Source organism: Oncorhynchus clarkii, chromosome 27 (genome assembly GCF_045791955.1).
Source record: "Oncorhynchus clarkii lewisi isolate Uvic-CL-2024 chromosome 27, UVic_Ocla_1.0, whole genome shotgun sequence".
NCBI classification, from domain to species: Eukaryota; Metazoa; Chordata; class Actinopteri; order Salmoniformes; family Salmonidae; genus Oncorhynchus; species Oncorhynchus clarkii.
In genome coordinates this window covers 2,813,885-2,826,441 of record NC_092173.1, presented here as the reverse complement: position 1 = coordinate 2,826,441, position 12,557 = coordinate 2,813,885, and the positions used below count along the sequence as shown (strand labels likewise).

General features: G+C 46.2%; 1 long non-coding RNA gene across 1 annotated transcript in view; it reads right to left on the bottom strand.

The window, feature by feature from the left end:
• Positions 1–12,557, bottom strand: part of LOC139386259 (uncharacterized) — a 28,410-nt gene that overhangs the window by 15,179 nt on the left and 674 nt on the right. Inside the window, exons 2-3 of the long non-coding RNA XR_011629021.1 lie at positions 12,075–12,252; positions 4,896–5,001 (exon numbers count right to left, since the gene is read on the bottom strand). This is a non-coding gene — a long non-coding RNA (uncharacterized lncRNA). The remainder of the gene's footprint in view (positions 1–4,895; positions 5,002–12,074; positions 12,253–12,557) is intronic.

Here is a 12,557-nt window from a genome sequence, read left to right as displayed (position 1 = left end):
AATTACAGAGATCATACGTTTCCTGTAGTTCTTGACCAGGTTTGCACACACTGCAGCAGGGATTTCGGCCCACTCCTCCATACAGACCTTCTCCAGATCCTTCAGGTTTCGGGGCTGTCGCTGGGCAATACGGACTTTCAGCTCCCTCCAAAGATTTTCTATTGGGTTCAGGTCTGGAGACTGGCTAGGCCACTCCAGGACATTGAGATGCTTCTTACGGAGCTACTCCTTAGTTGCCCTGGCTGTGTGTTTCGGGTCGTTGTCATGCTGGAAGACCCAGCCACGACCCATCTTCAATGCTCTTACTGAGGGAAGGAGTTTGTTGGCCAAGATCTCGCGATACATGGCCCCATCCATCCTCCCCTCAATACGGTGCAGTCGTCCTGTCCCCTTTGCAGAAAAGCATCCCCAAAGAATGATGTTTCCACCTCCATGCTTCACGGTTGGGATGGTGTTCTTGGGGTTGTACTCATCCTTCTTCTTCCTCCAAACACGGCGAGTGGAGTTCAGACCAAAAAGCTCTATTTTTGTCTCATCAGACCACATTACCTTCTCCCATTCCTCCTCTGGATCATCCAGATGGTCATTGGCAAACTTCAGATGGGCCTGGACATGCGCTGGCTTGAGCAGGGGGACCTTGCGTGCGCTGCAGGATTTTAATCCATGATGGTGTAGTGTGTTACTAATGGTTTTCTTTGAGACTGTGGTCCCAGCTCTCTTCAGGTCATTGACCAGGTCCTGCCGTGTAGTTCTGGGCTGATCCCTCACCTTCCTCATGATCATTGATGCCCCACGAGGTGAGATCTTGCATGGAGCCCCAGACCGAGGGTGATTGGCCGTCATCTTGAACTTCTTCCATTTTCTAATAATTGCGCCAACAGTTGTTGCCTTCTCACCAAGCTGCTTGCCTATTGTCCTGTAGCCCATCCCAGCCTTGTGCAGGTCTACAATTTTATCCCTGATGTCCTTACACAGCTCTCTGGTCTTGGCCATTGTGGAGAGGTTGGAGTCTGGTTGATTGAGTGTGTGGACAGGTGTCTTTTATACAGGTAACGAGATCAAACAGGTGCAGTTAATACAGGTAATAAGTGGAGAACAGGAGGGCTTCTTAAAGAAAAACTAACAGGTCTGTGAGAGCCGGAATTCTTACTGGTTGGTAGGTGATCAAATACTTATGTCATGCAATAAAATACAAATTAATTACTTAAAAATCATACAATGTGATTTTCTGGATTTTTGTTTCAGTATCCGTCTCACAGTTGAAGTGTACCTATGATAAAAAATTACAGACCTCTACATGCTTTGTAAGTAGGAAAACCTGCAAAATCGGCAGTGTATCAAATACTTGTTCTCCCCACTGTATATAGAGGAGAGGGTTGCCCTGTAAGCAGCATTCAAACACACACACTTAAACAGGTTAGGCTACACACTCACCGCTGACAGTAGAAAAACTGTGATATAACACTTGCGTGTTGTTATTTTCTGCTCTAACAGGTACTCATCTTGTTTTCCTTTCTTCAACACTATAAGAATTCACAATCTTTCTTCTTCTACATCCTATAGTCAAGCTCTTTGCGCTTTGGGGTAGACAACCAGATTTGGGTTGTCATGTCCACGACACGCACACTCGGATCGGATCCCCATAGCACTCCGCTGGGCCCAGACCCACCTGACACACTTCCCACACCCAACCCCCCACACCAACGCCACCTGATGGCTGATGGGTGAACCAGATACCGTGGAAACGTTGAGGACCAGAGGGGGGGTTTTCTCTCTCAGAAAGGCCTGATTCTCATCCCCCTGCACCAACCTTCCTGCTCTCTACACTTGGTGACCTTGCACGGGCCCCTAGCTCGGCGCAGTCAGGAAAAGCCATCAGGCCGCCCAGCACCTCATTTCATTACACCAGAAAATTGCTGTGCGAAATAAATATTGGGCCATCACTCACGCCTTGTGTGATCTTCCAACGGCGTGCCGAAGCAAACGACTACTACGCCAACGAGAGGGTTTCCCATTCTGAAACCTCACAGCTAGGCACACACACACAGTACCCAAACCTGCACAGTAGTGCAGTCCTAGTTACTCCTACTCGCTCCAGAGCGCCTGATTGGAGCGATAGTGTTTTCTGGATGAGTTTACTATCCTTAAGGGAGGAGGGCATGATAATTAGGGGCCCTCCGCTTGATGCAGATGACAATCACACTGATCTAACCGCTCGGCAGTTATCTGGGCTAAACCCTTACACAAGCACTATGGCCCCCAAACGGAACATGCCTCTGAAATATTAATGAGAGAGATGTAAGCATCTTTGTGTGCGTGCGTGCGTGCGTGCCGTCTGGTGTTTGAGGTCAAGTGGTGGATTAGTAACGCTATGATGGCCTCCATCTCTCTCCTGTGAACCTGCCACTGAACCTTAACGCTGACTGACTGACACATGGCTTTAACCTGTGACTCTCCCTAATTCACCCACCCAAACTTCACAAACTGCCCCTAAAAATGTTCCTGTGATCCCTCCCTAATTCTTAACCGTGTTGTCTTTGTTGGAGCGGGTTTAGTTGAGTTCAGATAGACGTGTGCTCGGTGCCTAGCCATCCCCAGTGCACTGGAGCCGGAGCGGTGAACTGAGCCATGACACCTCTCCATATAACGTTGGCTGGGGGATCTGACTCCTCTGATCAAAGGGAATAAACATTAATGACTAATGGGTAATCTGCTACACATTTCGGGCGGGTTGATTGGCCGCCTCTGGGGTGATGGGGGAAAATCTCCTCTCTTCAAATAATTTTCTGATTGCAAAAAGAAAGAGGGAGTCGCTCTGGAATAGTAAACACATAAGAGCTTCATAGAGCATTATTCTTATTTCCTATATAGATTTTGTGTTTATACATAAAAGATTCTAAAGAAGGTAATAACCCCCTACCCGACCCAGCCAACTGTCCTAATCTTCTCCCCTGTAATATTTCCATGCAGCTGTTATTATTCTCATTCCTCTGAATAATATCCCTCTCGTCCCATCCTTTTTCTCCCCCCTCTCTCATGTTCTATATCTCATGCCACGCGGGCGTCCCGGGTTCTGGTGCTGCGAGCGAGCGCCTCATATCCTGTCAGCGTATCAATCACAGGGGCCCTGTCCACTCAATCCACCTCTGATTTATCAGGTAGCCTCGACCCAAACCCTTTTAACGCGACAGTGACAGATAGCAACCCAGACCATGGCAACCTGTTCCACTTAGCTCACACACACTAGGAGGCTTGGTGGGACTGTGACACGAACACCACCCCTCCACCCCAGGCAGCAGCACCCCCAGTATGTATGCATATCGTCTACCCTGCCACACCACTGACTGTGTTTAGAGGTTGGGTTCAACCTGCATGAGATACACACACACAGATATGACAGATACAGTAGATAGATGATTTCGACTATTTATAATAATCGGGAACGTTATAGGCCTATTTGCGATACTTCCCACAATCAGTGGTGTGCGATCTGCCATCGAATCCATATAAACTGCAAACCCTAACATTTTCTTATAACTTTCATGAGTTTCCCCTTGCTTCATTCAGTGAACCCAACAGGTATGAATAGTTGCAGTTTGCAACTTGTGTACTAAGCAATTACCACAGGTGAAACGGTCCGTAGCTTGCTGCAGGTGCGTTTGCCCTGATGGACTGGCATCGCTGCAGATTGGCCATTGTCGAGACAGAAATTATGAAACGTATTCCCCACTTAACATTCAGGTTGCAGTGCCTCCTCCACCCCCCACCCGCCCCCCTCACAGCTCTGCTTAAGCCGATTACAGGAGGCTTCCCTCTTTAATCGCATTGCTTCATTTGTTAACACAGAGATATCATCGACTGTAATTCCAAAATCTCCCTACTACTTTCATGTGAGACTGGCGTTAATGTCTGTTTGGTTTGGGGGGAGGTGTTGTTGTAATCAACGCTGTCGTTGGCGGAGCGTCACAAAAGAACAGCTGTGGTTTGGCAGTGTGTGCATGTGTACATATGTATAAACAATGTCATTCTCCATGTAAGAAGGGCACCTCCACCCAATTAGGCTCCCCTGCTAGCTCTGACAGTCCAAAGTCTCTGTCACCAGTTTCCTTAATCACCGCCATCTCATCTAAACTAATGAATATATGAAACTGCTTCTTTGTGACTAAAACGGTTGGTCAATTCTTCTCTGTAGCCATACAACAAGTAAACAAGGGGCCTTGTGCACAATTAAAAATGATAAAAACAGATTTAAACAGCAGAGTTGTTAGTGACATGGACAACCATGCATAGAGCCTCCCCCATTGTGTGTCTCCCAGCCAACCAATGACAGTGACACAGAGACAGAAACAAAGACAGAGACAGAGAGAGAGAGAGTGTGAGTTTGTGTGTGTCATTAGCTGTCCCAGTAGTGAAAGAGTCACAGTCTCTTTAATGACAGCCTGCCATGTGATAATGGCCTTCGCCACCACAGCAAGCAAACCACACTGAGCTGCTGCTGCCTGCTTGGCTGGCACATACATACATACACACTATCATGCACACACGTGCACGCATGCAAATGCACACCAAGTCCCTACAAATGTTGTTGTTTTTTGTTTGAGTATGTTTTGCTGTAAACAGCAAGCAAAATGGCAACATTCAGAGTGTGGTTGCTGGAACCAATCATGATCATTGTGAAATTGAGCCAAAAATAAGGGACAAACACAGAGTATGCGTACGCTGGAGAGAGTAGAGTATGGCGTGTGTGTGGTAGTCAGGCACCTATTGATAGCCAGCACCTGCTACTCGCAAACCTCATACCCACAAAACTACAGTAATTCCACTGTAAACCCACTTGAGCCCTTCTCTCCCCCTACCAAGTCCCCCCATCCCCACTACCTCAGTCCCCATCATACCTGCGGGTGCGGCTGCATGTCCTATGGGAGCGGTTGGTCCTGCCTCGGTCTCCATCTCCGCTCCCTCCTCCGTCGGGACGAGCTGCTGTTGGACCGCCGCCTGCGTCTGACACACACACACAGACACACACACACACCACATATCAACCCCCTGGCTCAGCCCTTCACACCCTCTCCCCTGTGCTTCCTCCCCAAGCAGTAGATCCTCTCTCATTCTCTGTGTTCTTACCCGTCTTTCACAACACGTTAGACTGAGTAACAGAGAAGACATGTCTCCCAGTCCCATCTCATACATAAATATATATCCCTCACAATCCTAATTTGTTGCGTTGTTAATTTCAGTAATCAAATCATTCCCTTATTACTTTCCATACCTAGCCCCCAAGAAGTGCCAGTGGCTGTTCATCGAATCATCAAGCCTTGCTGTCTTAACCACGTATCTTGGTGGTTTTGGACCAAAGTGGTGCTGACAGACACGCTGCTGCAGCCTTAGCGGGGCTGCAGTAAGCAAGGGCTGCAGTCAGCAGGGGTTGCAGTCAGCAGGGGCTGCAGTCAGCAGGGGCTGCAGTAAGCAAGGGATGCAGTCAGCAGGGGCTGCAGTCAGCAGGGGCTGCAGTCAGTAGGGGCTGCAGTAAGCAAGGGCTGCAGTCAGCAGGGGCTGCAGTAAGCAAGGGCTGCAGTCAGCAGGGGCTGCAGTCAGCAGGGGCTGCAGTCAGAAGGGGCTGCAGTAAGCAGGGGCTGCAGTCAGCAAGGGCTGCAGTCAGCAAGGGCTGCAGTATAAGTAGGGGCTGCAGTCAGCAGGGGCTGCAGTAAGCAAGGGCTGCAGTAAGCAAGGGCTGCAGTAAGCAAGGGCTGCAGTCAGCAGGGGCTGCAGTAAGCAGGGGCTGCAGTAAGCAGGGGCTGCAGTAAGCAAGGGCTGCAGTCAGCAGGGGCTGCAGTCAGCAGGGGCTGCAGTCAGCAAGGGCTGCAGTCAGCAGGGGCTGCAGCCACGGAGCTCCTCAGCTGGGGCTGGGGCTTCCGACAGTGGTGTGGAACAAATGCTATTCTGTTTTGTAAACACTGCCGTTGCCTAAATGGCGCTCTGATTGATAGTGTGAAGCAGCGATCATTGGTGGGAGAGTATGTACATTTGAGGGGGGCTTGTCTGACTCTGAAACAGTTTGAGTAATATTCATTATTAACTATTCTCTTTCTATTTGTTTCTCTCCCGCACCAAATACTCACATATGCTTACTACTAAAAAAACAGGCCCTCTCCATTGGGAGCCCAGCAAGATAAGAGGGGAAGAGAAAAAAAACACTGAACAAATAATAGACGCTGAACTATCAAAACAAACTTGTTACTACTTACTGAGAGAGAAAGAGCACTGTATTAATATTCAACGGGTTGGTTGGATCACAGAGGCGGGTTGGTTCAGGAAGAAGGCTTCCGTCATGGCCCTGACTCAAGCACTTCAGACTCGCATTCAGCAGAAGAAACGTCCAGGAGAAGACATGTTATTTGAACTTGCAGTATATACACACACACAGGCGTGTGAAGATAATGGAACAAAACACGGCTGGTTCACAGAAAGAGAAAGATGCCGCTACGGCACATGAGAGGGAGGCTGCCTCTGCGCTCCGGCATGGCGGAAGCCATCCAAGTGAATAGTGGGAGCAGGGTTGACATGTGCACCAACACTGACTGTGTGTTCGGTGTCAACTCAACGGAAAAGTGTGGGGGGAGCTATTTAATGCCTGGTGAACAGCTAGTGAACACTTGCTGCTCTTCACTGGAGACTTAGGGTAGCGGTTATCTTTACACACGTAGGGTGTGTCCCAAATAGCACCCTGTTCCCTATACGGCGCACTACTTTTGACCACTGGCCCATAGGGAGATGCAGACGTAGCCTCATACATGAAGGCCTAACTTAATCTATTGAACCTGGTATCTATTTTCAACCATTCCTTGGCCATGTCCGACTCCTTGATTTGACAGAAGCACTTCCTAGGCAGCTAATGAATGAGTGGGAAGACTGAAGGCTAATGGTTTAAACGGCTACAACCGGCCCCACCCCACCCCACGCCACCCAGCCGGCCCCAGATCAGTGAGCCATTCTCTCAAGACCACCAATGATTTCCCATCACGCGTAATGGACCCTGACCAAAGCTCATAAATAATTACCATCAACCGGCCTTGTCTAAACGACTGCAGAGGGGAGTGTCGAGCGAGCGTGCGTTTGTAGGAGGCTGGGTGGGGGTTTATGTCCAGTATCTTCTGTTAAAAGACAGCATCCGCGGTCATTTACTTAGAGACACTTTCTCTCTCTCACAAACACAATCTGGAGAAACAAATGTTAAAGCCTGTGGGCCTAAATGATGACAGTAACATCAACTACTGGTAATTATATGTATTCATTGTAATAGTCGTTAGCGCGCAGTGCGCGCTAACCAAGGTTGCCGGGTGCACGGTGTAGCCTCCGACACATTGGTGCGGCTGGCTTCCGGGTTGGATGCGCGCTGTGTTAAGAAGCAGTGCGGCTAGTTGGGTTGTGTATCGGAGGACGCATGACATTCAACCTTCGTCTCTCCCGAGCCCGTACAGGAGTTGTAGCGATGAGACAAGATAGTAGCTACTTACTACAACAATTGGATACCACGAAATTGGGGAGAAAAAGGGGTAAAAAATATAAAAAATAAAAAAATAAAAAAATGAGAGAATCTCAATTGGTATTGCGTGACTCCTTGCGTCCTCTCCTCAGTCCTCGTCTGCTTTTTAAAAAGGTCCAAGATAATCAAGGAGCGGAGCCGAGGAGAAGAAACAAATACGCTTGTATGAAATGAGAATAACCCCCTCGCAAAAGGGAATTATGTTTACAGGGGTGGAATCCCAAAAAACATGTGTCAAGTGATCAATTCACATGTAGCTAGTTGTCCAAGACTTTCTATAGATAAAAGGATAAGTAGCATATCGTTTTTAAATGTGTACATGCTTTTATCCTTCGAGAAAACAACAGCTGATTCAAAGGGGTGTGGCGGATTTTAAAACACTTCCCGCTAGCCGCCGGGAGGATACTCTTGTGCATCCTCTGCTGAAGTAGGTCATCGAGAAGGTGAGCATAATCCCCCGCTCGCCTACTAGCAAATTTACACTCTCCTTGACCACTCAACCACTTATCGGTTTCTAGGTCACGGAGGAGAGTAGGACGGAGAAGTCACAGTAAGGACAGACTTTTGCCCAATTGAGAATCTCCCACTAGCAGACCACTGTGGGTACTTCCTTTTCCTGTTGTACTCACCAACACCACATCCACTACAGTGCCTTGCGAAAGTATTCGGCCCGCTTGAACTTTGCGACCTTTTGCCACATTTCAGGCTTCAAACATAAAGATATAAAACTGTATTTTTTTGTGAAGAATCAACAACAAGTGGGACACAATCATGAAGTGGAACGACATTTATTGGATATTTCAAACTTTTTTAACAAATCAAAAACTGAAAAATTGGGCGTGCAAAATTATTCAGCCCCCTTAAGTTAATACTTTGTAGCGCCACCTTTTGCTGCTATTACAGCTGTAAGTCGCTTGGGGTATGTCTCTATCAGTTTTGCACATCGAGAGACTGAAATGTTTTCCCATTCCTCCTTGCAAAAAAGCTCGAGCTCAGTGAGGTTGGATGGAGAGCATTTGTGAACAGCAGTTTTCAGTTCTTTCCACAGATTCTCGATTGGATTCAGGTCTGGACTTTGACTTGGCCATTCTAACACCTGGATATGTTTATTTTTGAACCATTTCATTGTAGATTTTGCTTTATGTTTTGGATCATTGTCTTGTTGGAGGACAAATCTCCGTCCCAGTCTCAGGTCTTTTGCAGACTCCATCAGGTTTTCTTCCAGAATGGTCCTGTATTTGGCTCCATCCATCTTCCCATCAATTTTAACCATCTTCCCTGTCCCTGCTGAAGAAAAGCAGGCCCAAACCATGATGCTGCCACCACCATGTTTGACAGTGAGGATGGTGTGTTGCTTTTACGCCAAACATAACGTTTTGCATTGTTGCCAAAAAGTTCAATTTTGGTTTCATCTGACCAGAGCACCTTCTTCCACATGTTTGGTGTGTCTCCCAGGTGGCTTGTGGCAAACTTTAAACGACACTTTTTATGGATATCTTTAAGAAATGGCTTTCTTCTTGCCACTCTTCCATAAAGGCCAGATTTGTGCAATATACGACTGATTGTTGTCCTATGGACAGAGTCTCCCACCTCAGCTGTAGATCTCTGCAGTTCATCCAGAGTGATCATGGGCCTCTTGGCTGCATCTCTGATCAGTCTTCTCCTTGTATGAGCTGAAAGTTTAGAGGGACGGCCAGGTCTTGGTAGATTTGCAGTGGTCTGATACTCCTTCCATTTCAATATTATCGCTTGCACAGTGCTCCTTGGGATGTTTAAAGCTTGGGAAATCTTTTTGTATCCAAATCCGGCTTTAAACTTCTTCACAACAGTATCTCGGACCTGCCTGGTGTGTTCCTTGTTTTTCATGATGCTCTCTGCGCTTTTAACGGACCTCTGAGACTATCACAGTGCAGGTGCATTTATACAGAGACTTGATTACACACAGGTGGATTGTATTTATCATCATTAGTCATTTAGGTCAACATTGGATCATTCAGAGATCCTCGCTGAACTTCTGGAGAGAGTTTGCTGCACTGAAAGTAAAGGGGCTGAATAATTTTGCACACCCAATTTTTCAGTTTTTGATTTGTTAAAAAAGTTTGAAATATCCAATAAATGTCGTTCCACTTCATGATTGTGTCCCACTTGTTGTTGATTCTTCACAAAAAAATACAGTTTTATATCTTTATGTTTGAAGCCTGAAATGTGGCAAAAGGTCGCAAAGTTCAAGGGGGCCGAATACTTTCACAAGGCACTGTACTTGTTACATTCAATTACACCACAAATAGGCTTGATGGTGAAGCTTAGAAGGCTCATTGACCACACAAATAACTTATTACTACATACAGTACCTGACAGACCAAACCGAATGTTGTTGAGGGCCAAGTTTGGCCTGCAAACCCCAATTTGGGCGGCCCTGCTCTATAGCAACAATAGTATAAAACCCTATCCCTCTACTCCACCATCCCCTCTATGAATCTCCCTCCCCTTCCCTTTAGCTGTCTGTGTAGTGATGGAGGACAGTGGGAGTAGCCTGATGAATGAAGTACTATAGGGTGCCCACACACGTTGCCCAGTGGGTGAAAATGCGCTTTGGTGATGAAATTTTAATTCCTTATGTTATATAATATATTTTATCAAGAGAAATATGATTATTCATGTTCTGAATCGTTCAGTGGGTCCTTTCTCTAACATATTAACATTATATCCAAACAGTCGGGTTTCATAACCTAATACATCCGATAATAAGCACCAAGCTCTATTGACATACAGTGGCAAGAAAAAGTATGTAAAGCCTTTGGAATTACCTGGCTTTCTGCATAAATTGGTCATCAAATTTGATCTGATCATCATCAAAGTCACAACAATAAACAAACATAGTGTGCTTAAACTAATAACACACTAATGTATTTTTATTGTCTATATTGAATACATCATTTACATCAAAAACAAAAACAAAATCGGCGCCCCAAAATACAGATTTCCGATTGTTATGAAAATTTGAAATCGGCCCTATTTAATCGGCCATTCCGATTTATCGGTCGACCTCTACTCTAGACAGCTAGCGGTCCGCGGCTACCAGATGGGCATTCAGGTGACGTCGCGACGGGGGAGCCTGTTGAAAAAAACCCTCGGGCGGATTACGTCGGTAGTCCAGTCATGATGGATCGGCAGGGCTCCGTATCGGCAATAAAAGAGGTCCAGGCCAATTGGAAAAATAGGTATTGTAGCCCAAGGAGTGGCTGATGGACCTCTTTAGCTAGCCGGGATATGGGCCTAGCAGTGGCTAGTAGGTCATTTTTGGTGGCCTTTAACCAAAATAACCAAAAGATGTCACCTGCCCCCTTAAGGACGGGAGGTTACCATGTTAGCGCGACTCGAGTCATGTTTGTGCCTGTGAGATTGAGTCTGACTAGTAGAAGTGTTGTCTTCTCTTCCCTAGCAGATGAAACTCAAAACATAGAACAACAACCTAGCTTGTGAACAAACCAATGTACATATTCTAGAAACACAAGGACAAAGTCTCACTTCAGTAGACATTCGTTTCAAGTAAATTAGACCAACTTTTATGCCTGTGCGCAGCGCTTCTGCCAGGCAGTGTTGCAGCACGAGGGGGAATAGGCTATATAGGATTCGTAGTTCTTGACATTGTACGATTAATTTACAAGCAATGAAACGAAATGGCAGAAACACTTTGAAAACAGCTACTGCTGCATTCATTTTACTATAAATGTGATTATACTTGACTATTTTTATTCACAAATTTAAGTGAAATGCTTGCACTCTGGAGCCCTGACCACCCGCCAACGTGGCTGGTGAAATAGACATCTTACCCGGAAAATACCAAAATCTACCCGCATTTGGCAGGTGGCGGGTGTTAATTTTAGGCCCTGTCCGTCGACATTTCACAGAGATACGCTTGCATTAATTTCTAATGAATATGAAAAGCGTATACTAAAATGTGAAAACACTACATGTCAAAATGAATAGCAATCTTCCCTCTACATTCTTTAACGCACTGCGGAGTTACCCATTGGTCTAAAGATGCATTTTGGATTGGACACCCTAAGTAGTAGCTCTATAAAGTAGTATTATCCTACTCAATTGACACCGTCTTTCAATAATTATTATTTTTAAATATATATTTTAAGGCACGTTTCATAAACATATTCGGGATAGCTAGCTAGATATGTAGATGGAGAGATAGAGGAGAGGGATACAGGAGACAAAGTGGGTGGCAGGACGGAGGATCCAACCGCCGCCTCCACAGGCATATGTGGTGCGGAGATGATGGCACTACCACTAGACTAGCCCCTGTTACAGCTGATGATCCATTACACATTCAGTTTGCTCCTTTATTCATGCACCTCTGTTAGACGGAGACAGTATACCTGTTCCTCTAGTATTGTACACAGTTCAAGTACCATGCAGGTCTGTCCTTTCTTTCTGCCCTCCTATCTTTGCCAGTGTAGTATAGTAGTTAACTCATCTAACGGTCTCTGTATATTGTAGTATTTCTATATAGACCTACCTCCTGTCTCTGTCTCTGGAGCAGCTGCTGGACCTCTTTCTGTGGCTGGTCACCTGGCTACCGGAGGAGCTGGAGGAATAGGAGCGCCTTCCGTGATTTTCCTTCTTCTTCCTCCTGCTATGGCTGTCCTCCTAGCTGTCAGAGGAGTGGTGTCCCATTATCCCTCACTTCACTGGGTCTGGGAGAGGGCGAAAGCATAACAGCAGGAAAAAGGACGTCTTATTTAATTTAATCAAATCTATTCATTGATTTATCAGACGAAACAGTAGGCCTACATCTAGCCGATTAAACTCAACGATTTACGATGGAGTTGAGCGGCGACTAGTGCGGGCTGACTGGAGTTGCGATGTCACATACATTATTTTTTTTATATAAACTATTGATTTGAGCACCCAAAGAATAGCCTACAATTACACATGACATTGTTCTGTGTAATTGCAGGCTATTATTTGGGTGCTCAAATCAGTCGTTTTAAAAGTTCCA